A 10127-nucleotide genomic window follows, 5' to 3' on the forward strand; every position below is an offset into this window, starting at 1 on the left:
GTACAGTATGTGGCCCATGGTGACATCATCATGTTTTGTACAGTATGTACAGTATGTGGCCCATGGTGACATCATCATGTTTTGTACAGTATGTACAGTATGTGGCCCATGGTGACATCATCATGTTTTGTACAGTATGTACAGTATGTGGCCCATGGTGACATCATCATGTTTTGTACAGTATGTACAGTATGTGGCCCATGGTGACATCATCATGTTTTTTACAGTATGTGGCCCATGGTGACATGTTTTGTACAGTATGTGGCCCATGGTGACATCATCATGTTTTGTACAGTATGTACAGTATGTGGCCCATGGTGACATCATCATGTTTTTTACAGTATGTGGCCCATGGTGACATCATCATGTTTTGTACAGTATGTACAGTATGTGGCCCATGGTGACATCATCATGTTTTGTACAGTATGTACAGTATGTGGCCCATGGTGACATCATCATGTTTTTTACAGTATGTGGCCCATGGTGACATCATCATGTTTTGTACAGTATGTACAGTATGTGGCCCATGGTGACATCATGTTTTGTACAGTATGTACAGTATGAGGCCCATGGTGACATCATCATGTTTTGTACAGTATGTACAGTATGTGGCCCATGGTGACATCATGTTTTGTACAGTATGTACAGTATGAGGCCCATGGTGACATCATCATGTTTTGTACAGTATGTACAGTATGTGGCCCATGGTGACATCATCATGTTTTTTACAGTATGTGGCCCATGGTGACATCATGTTTTGTACAGTATGTACAGTATGAGGCCCATGGTGACATCATCATGTTTTTTACAGTATGTACAGTATTTATACTATTGTAGATTGTCAGGTTGGGTTATTTATTAATGCAAAATCATGTGGAATATTAACTTTCAAGGCGCAGAATCAAGAATTTGTCTCCGCAGTATCAGTATTGTCAAGACTTTTTCTCTGCAGGTTCTTGGAGAGACTAGATGGATGGATTGATGATGATTGTCAGTGTTGAAGTTATTCTTTGTTACCTGAACAGATCACCTCCAGTCTATCCCCAGAATGACCAGCCTGCATCGTTACACACTCCCTCATTGAAGATTCAGATCCAACACAGGAAGATGTAATCCACCACACAGGTTGACGTGTAGAACCAGACCTCCATTTGTGGTCAACAGCAGAGCGACAGCCCAGCTGTCGACACACCACAGACGATGACTGGAGGTTCCAGTTAGACGTAAAATCAGCCGCTGGTTTCCACTCTCCCTGGTGTCTCACTTCGAGTTTACCAGTACAGAGACTGGTTCCTTCCACCAACCTGACATCAGACTCTGTACGGGAGACAGTAGTATAAACAGTATAGAGGTAATATTACTTGAATTAGATTAGAAGAACATCTGTTAGATTACAATGTGTAATAATGTATATTTCTTTGTTCATGTCTGTTTATCTATTGTGTGGAGTGTTGGTTTAACTTGGAGAGCTGAAGAGAAACACGATCAAATGAATTAGTTTGAGTGAAAACAGTGAAAAAACAAAACTGTGGAACATCTTTCAGGCTTCATATGGGTTAGGTTGGACCGTTGGAGTTACATCATGTTTCATATGAGACAGACAGACAGACAGACAGATAGACAGATACCTGAACAGATCACCTCCAGTCTATCCCCAGAATGACCAGCCTGCATCGTTACACACTCCCTCATTGAAGATTCAGATCCAACACAGGAAGAAGTAATCCACCACACAGGTTGACGTGTAGAACCAGACCTCCATTTGTGGTCAACAGCAGAGCTACAGCCCAGCTGTCGACACACCACAGACGATGACTGGAGGTTCCAGTTAGACGTAAAATCAGCCGCTGGTTTCCACTCTCCCTGGTGTCTCACTTCGAGTTTACCAGTACAGAGACTGGTTCCTTCCACCAACCTGACATCATCAGACTCTGTACAGACAATATAATATCCAGTAAAAATGTAATATTACTTTGATTATAAGGAAAACTAAAATCAGCTTACAATGTTGCGTAGTTGTCCGTTCTTGTTTTATTTACCCATTGTGTGGACTGTTGGATTAACTGCTGAAGAGAAACATGATCAAATGAATGAGTTTGAGTGTAACAGTAGATGGTTCCTGTCTAGCAGTACATCAGTGTGAGACATGTTCAGTTGGGGGTGTATACTATTGTTGACCTATGAAATACTTAAAAAAATTATTTAGGGATTTAGCAGACGCACTTAATGCAGAGCATACAAATATACAAACTCTCTCTGGAGACAGAGAGAGAGAGAGAGAGAGAGAGAGAGAGAGAGAGAGAGAGAGATATTTTAGTTCACTTACACTGAACATCTAGAGCGTGTGGAGGTGACCTCTGGGATCCATGTGTGTTTGTGGCCTGACAGAAGTATTGTCCAGCGTCTGCAGGAGACACATTGTCCTTCACCAGCTGAGGACCAGTGGAGATAGAGGTGATTCCTCCGTCTCTGTACCAGGTGTAGGTGTCTACGGGTGGCTTGGCTTCACTGCTGCAGGTCAGAGTCACCGTGCTGCCCTCAACAACGCCTCCTGGTGGACTCGCTGATACTGAGGGCTTTTCTGGAGGGTCTGTGGAGGAATAAACATCGATGCACTCAAATAACAGTGGGCTGTGTATACAGCATTTTACACTAGGAATGAACACTAACAATGATTAATGTATGAATAATGTCACCTTTGGTTAAAATAATAAAACACTGGACACTGGACTGGTTTATAGTCCAAAAAAGAGTAAACCTACCCTAATAATAGTTTAATGTTTTCTTATTTTTTATTCTTACTAGTCTATTGTTTGATGTTTGATGTCTGGGGACTGCAGATGGAATTAGCATGTTTTGCCGACTAAATAAACACTATACACTGTCCCGACTAAATAAACAATACACTGTCCAGACTAAATAAACAATAACACTGTCCAGACTAAATAAACACTATACACTGACCAGACTAAATAAACAATAACACTGTCCAGACTAAATAAACACTATACACTGTCCCGACTAAATAAACAATATACACTGTCCCAACTAAATAAACACTATAGTATACTGTACACTGTCCCGACTAAATAAACAATAACAATGTCCAGACTAAATAAACACTATACACTGTCCCGACTAAATAAACAATACACTGTCCAGACTAAATAAACAATAACACTGTCCAGACTAAATAAACACTATACACTGACCAGACTAAATAAACACTATACACTGTCCCGACTAAATAAACAATATACACTGTCCCAACTAAATAAACACTATACTGTACACTGTCCAGACTAAATAAACAATAACACTGTCCCGACTAAATAAACAATAACAATGTCCAGACTAAATAAACAATAACACTGTCCAGACTAAATAAACAATAACACTGTCCAGACTAAATAAACAATAACACTGTCCCGACTAAATAAACAATAACACTGTCCAGACTAAATAAACAATAACACTGTCCAGACTAAATAAACAATAACAATGTCCAGACTAAATAAACAATAACACTGTCCCGACTAAATAAACAATAACACTGTCCAGACTAAATAAACAATAACACTGTCCCGACTAAATAAACAATAACAATGTCCAGACTAAATAAACAATAACACTGTCCAGACTAAATAAACAATAACAATGTCCAGACTAAATAAACAATAACACTGTCCAGACTAAATAAACAATAACACTGTCCAGACTAAATAAACAATAACACTGTCCAGACTAAATAAACAATAACACTGTCCAGACTAAATAAACAATAACACTGTCCCGACTAAATAAACAATAACAATGTCCAGACTAAATAAACAATAACACTGTCCAGACTAAATAAACAATAACACTGTCCCGACTAAATAAACAATAACACTGTCCAGACTAAATAAACAATATACACTGTCCAGACTAAATAAACAATATACACTGTCCAGACTAAATAAACACTATACACTGTCCAGACTAAATAAACAATAACACTGTCCAGACTAAATAAACAATATACACTGTCCAGACTAAATAAACAATTACACTGTCCAGACTAAATAAACAATAACACTGTCCAGACTAAATAAACACTATACACTGTCCAGACTAAATAAACAATCTACACTGTCCAGACTAAATAAACACTATACACAGTCCAGACTAAATAAACACTACACACTGTCCAGACTAAATAAACACTATACACTGTCCAGACTAAATAAACAATAACACTGTCCAGACTAAATAAACAATAACACTGTCCCGACTAAATAAACAATATGCACTGTCCTGACTAAATGTCCAGACTAAATAAACACTATACACTGTCCAGACTAAATAAACACTATACACTGTCCAGACTAAATAAACAGTTTACACTGTCCAGACTAAATAAACAGTTTACACTGTCCAGACTAAATAAACACTATACACTGTCCAGACTAAATAAACAGTATACACTGTCCAGACTAAATAAACAATAACACTGTCCAGACTAAATAAACAATATACACTGTCCAGACTAAATAAACAATTACACTGTCCAGACTAAATAAACACTATACACTGTCCAGACTAAATAAACAATAACACTGTCCAGACTAAATAAACAATATACACTGTCCAGACTAAATAAACACTATACACTGTCCAGACTAAATAAACAATAACACTGTCCAGACTAAATAAACACTATACACTGTCCAGACTAAATAAACACTAACACTGTCCAGACTAAATAAACAGTTTACACTGTCCAGACTAAATAAACAATTACACTGTCCAGACTAAATAAACACTATACACTGTCCAGACTAAATAAACAGTTTACACTGTCCAGACTAAATAAACAATATACACTGTCCAGACTAAATAAACACTATACACTGTCCAGACTAAATAAACAATAACACTGTCCAGACTAAATAAACACTATACACTGTCCAGACTAAATAAACACTAACACTGTCCAGACTAAATAAACACTATACACTGTCCAGACTAAATAAACGATAACACTGTCCAGACTAAATAAACACTATACACTGTCCAGACTAAATAAACAATAACACTGTCCAGACTAAATAAACACTATACACTGTCCAGACTAAATAAACAATAACACTGTCCAGACTAAATAAACACTATACACTGTCCAGACTAAATAAACAATAACACTGTCCAGACTAAATAAACAATAACACTGTCCAGACTAAATAAACAATAACACTGTCCAGACTAAATAAACAATAACACTGTCCAGACTAAATAAACACTAGCGCGCAAGTACTAGTTTCGCCCAGGACGACTTTCGATGCGTATGCACCGTCCCAGCATATTCGATGCGTATGCACCGTCCCAGCATATTCGATGCGTATGCACCGTCCCAGCATATGACGTCAGGGTATAACTGGTATAACTAGCTCTCAATGATGACGTAATAAAGATGTGGATTAAAGGACCCAATGGTTTTCGATGGTCACTCGACAGAGTGCAGTTCTAGTTATTATTATTTTTATTATCAACAATATGACTCCTCCATCCATAATATGCTTTGGTTTCACTTTCAAGTCAACAAGGCTTCTTCCTGGTAGCGACTTCTATTTCCAGTAAGATTCCAGTCAACACCGAGGACAAAACCACTGCCTCTGCAGACTGCTGCAGAGGGACTCGAGCGAGTCGAGGACTTCAAGTACCTCCTCGGGGCCTGGACTGCCTCAACTGAACAGGATCTGAAGGTTCGGAGAGCACTTGCTTGGAAAGCCTTGCACGGAATGAGGAGAGTGTGGAAACCAGACATGGGAGAAGACCTTAAGAGGCGGCATTTCATAGCTACTGTGGAGTCAGTTCTGCTGTATGGGGCAGAGACATAGACCCTCACAGTGGAGTCAGTACTGCTGTATGGGGCCGAGACATGGACCCTCACAGTGGAGTCAGTACTGATGTATGGGGCTGAGACATAGACCCTCACAGTGGAGTCAGTACTGCTGTATGGGGGCAGAGACATAGACCCTCACAGTGGAGTCAGTACTGCTGTATGGGGCCGAGACATGGACCCTCACAGTGGAGTCAGTACTGCTGTATGGGGGCAGAGACATAGACCCTCACAGTGGAGTCAGTACTGCTGTATGGGGCCGAGACATGGACCCTCACAGTGGAGTCAGTACTGCTGTATATGGGGCCGAGACATGGACCCTCACAGTGGAGTCAGTACTGCTGTATGGGGGCTGAGACATGGACCCTCACAGTGGAGTCAGTACTGCTGTATGGGGCCGAGACATGGACCCTCACAGTGGAGTCAGTACTGCTGTATGGGCCCGAGACATGGACCCTCACAGTACAACAGGGAAAATGCCTGGATGGAGTCTACACAAGAATGCTACGAATGGCACTAGATGTCACATGGACGGACCGCATCAGAAATGTGGACCTCTATGGGGACCTACCACGGGTCAGGGACAAAGTCAGAGAGAGAAGGATGAGGCTGGCAGGGCACTGCGTCAGGCACCCAGAACTTGAGGCAAGTAAATTGACCCTATGGGAGCCAAACCCAGGGCAAAGCCAGGAGGGGAAAGAAGCGTACCACCTATGTAGACGTGCTGCGGCGCGACAGCTTGACTGACAACACTGCAGAGCTCAAGAACCTGATGTTGGATAGGAGAGTGTGGAGGGCAGCGATCCAGGAATCCTGAGTTGGTGTTGGCTAGACCTCACTCTCGCAGCAACTAACTAACAAAATAGACAGACAGACAGACAGACAGACAGACAGACAGACAGACAGACAGACAGACAGACAGACAGACAGACAGACAGACAGAATAGATGAGTATCATTGTTGAAGTCATGTTGTTACCTGAACAGATCAGCTCCTGACTGGAGGAGGAAGTAGAAGACTTCATTATTCCACATTCCCTCAGTAGAGATTCAGATCCAACACAGTTAGATGTAATCTTCCATGTAGGTTGAGATGTAGAACCACGTCTCCGTTCTGTAGAAACAGCAGAGCCGCAGCCCAGCTGTCTACACGCTACAGATGATGACTGATGGTTCCAGTCATGAGACACTGGTCTCCATTGGTCCTGGACGTTGATCTCAAGTCTACCAGCACAGTGACTGGCTCCTCCCACCAGCCTGACATCACCAGGCTCTGTACACAGACAATACAATAAACATTAAGAACTGTAGTGTTCCTATTCTAGGGTTAATTGTCTGCTAAAACACACCATCTGTGAGCTCACAACTCCTCACAATAACACGCTTGTAGATCTGATATTTTAGAGTGACAACGAGAGTGGGCCGACTACAGAGCCCTTGGGAATACAGTCGACTAAACATAGGTTTGAAGTGGTTCAAAAGTAATATGACTTTGACTGTAAACTAAAGTGTAGTGTGTGTTTTACCTGAGCAGGTGAGTCCAACAGTCTTGTCAGGAGAGCAGGTGTTTCTAGTTGAGTCTGAGGTTCTACAGTCCAGGAGAACAGACTCACTGCCTTCACACTGGAACTCTTTGGTCCACATCGGAGCATTGCCTTCTCCAAAGAGCGCCCCCTGGAGGACTGAAGGAGCCCCACAGCCATGCTGCCTACAGACCACCTCTGCATCCTGCTGGTCAAAGTCACCTTCACACACTGAGACCCACGACTGACCAGACTTCACCTCCACTCTGCCTGAACACGAACCATGACCATTCACCAACCTCACTGACCCTGGAGGGGGAGGGTGGGGGGGAGAGAGAGAGAGAGAGAGAGAGAGAGAGATAATCAAATATGATCCTTTTGGGGGTCCCCAGTTCAAACATGATTATGTTGGGGGTCCCCAGTTCAAATATGAAGTTCACTGCACGGCACTAAGTGACACGCGGTGAACTTGTAGATCTGCTATTTCTGAATGGCTAAAGAATAAAATATGATTAAAAAGTTTAAAATGTAAAACGACAAGGAGACGCTTTCCTGGACTTAAAGGGTTAAGAACTATCTGACCAATCACTGAATTATTACAGACAGACAGACAGACAGACAGACAGACAGACAGGCAGGCAGGCAGGCAGGCAGGCAGGCAGGCAGGCAGGCAGGCAGGCAGGCAGGCAGGCAGACAGGCAGACAGGCAGACAGACAGACAGAATAGATGAGTATCATTGTTGAAGTCATGTTGTTACCTGAACAGATCAGCTCCAGACTGGAGGAGGAAGTACCAGACGTCATTGTTCCACATTCCCTCAGTAGAGATTCAGATCCAACACAGTTAGATGTAATCTTCCATGTAGGTTGATCTGTAGAACCATCTCTACGTTCTGTAGAAACAGCAGAGCCGCAGCCCAGCTGTCTACACGCTACAGATGATGACTCAAGGTTCCAGCTATTAGGCCTCACTGGTCTCCATTGGTCCTGGACGTTGATCTCAAGTCTACCAGCACAGTTACTGGCTCCTCCCACCAGCCTGACATCACCAGGCTCTGTACACAGACAATACAATAAACATTAAGAACTGTAGTGTTCCTATTCTAGGGTTAATTGTCTGCTAAAACACACCATCTGTGAGCTCACAACTCCTCACAATACATGCTTGTAGATCTGATATTTTAGAGTGACAACGAGAGTGGGCAGAGTACAGAGCCCTTGTGAATACAGTCGACTAAACATAGGTTTGAAGTGGTTCAAAAGTAATATGACTTTAACTGTAAACTAAAGTGTAGTGTGTGTTTTACCTGAGCAGGTGAGTCCAACAGTCTTGTCAGGAGAGCAGGTGTTTCTAGTTGAGTCTGAGGTTCTACAGTCCAGGAGAACAGACTCACTGCCTTCACACTGGAACTCTTTGGTCCACATCGGAGCCTTGCCTTCTCCAAAGAGCGCCCCCTGGAGGACTGAAGGAGCCCCACAGCCAAACGCCCTACAGACCACCTCTGCATCCTTATGGTCAAAGTCACCTTCACACACTGAGACCCACGACTGACCAGACTTCACCTCCACTCTGCCTGAACACGAACCATGACCATTCACCAACCTCACTGACCCTGGAGAGAGAGAGAGAGAGAGAGAGAGAGAGAGAGAGAGAGAGAGAGGGGGGATGAGAGAGAGAGAGAGAGAGGAAGAGAGGAAGAGAGAGAGAGAGCGGGGGGAGAGAGAGAGAGAGAGAGAGAGAGAGAGAGAGAGAGAGAGAGAGGAAGAGAGAGAGAGGGGGAGAGAGAGAGAGAGAGAGAGAGAGAGAGAGAGTGAGAGAGAATCCAATATGATTATTTTTGGGGTCCCCAGTTCACATATGAAGTTCACTGCACGGCACTAAGTGACACGCTGTGAGCTTGTAGATCTGCTATTTCTGAATGGCTAAAGAATAAAATATGATTAAAGTTTAAAATGTAAAACGACACAGAGACGCTTTCCTGGACTTAAAGGGTTAAGAACTATCTGACCAATCACTGAATTATTACAGACAGACAGACAGACAGACAGACAGACAGACAGACAGACAGACAGACAGACAGACAGACAGAATAGATGAGTATCATTGTTGAAGTCATGTTGTTACCTGAACAGATCAGCTCCAGACTGTAGGAGGAAGTAAAAGACATCATTGCTCCACATTCCCTCAGTAGAGATTCAGATCCAACACAGTTGGTTGACCATGTATACTGATCTGTAGAACCACGTCTCTGTTCTGTAGAAACAGCAGAGCCGCAGCCCAGCTGTCTACACGCTACAGATGATGACTGAAGGTTCCAGCCAAAAGGCTCCACTGGTCTCCATTGGTCCTGGACGTTGATCTCAAGTCTACCAGCACAGTGACTGGCTCCTCCCACCAGCCTGACATCACCAGGCTCTGTACACAGACAATACAATAAACATTAAGAACTGTAGTGTTCCTATTCTAGGGTAAACTGTCTGCTAAAACACACCATCTGTGAGCTCACAACTCCTCACAATTACACGCTTGTAGATCTGATATTTTAGAGTGACAACGAGAGTGGGCCGACTACAGAGCCCTTGGGAATACAGTCGACTAAACATAGGTTTGAAGTGGTTCAAAAGTAATATGACTTTGACTGTAAACTAAAGTGTAGTGTGTGTTTTACCTGAGCAGGTGAGTCCAACAGTCTTGTCAGGAGAGCAGGTGTTTCTAGTTGAGTC

Source organism: Protomyctophum bolini (genome assembly GCF_963924005.1).
Source record: "Protomyctophum bolini genome assembly, chromosome: 12".
Taxonomy (NCBI): Eukaryota; Metazoa; Chordata; class Actinopteri; order Myctophiformes; family Myctophidae; genus Protomyctophum; species Protomyctophum bolini.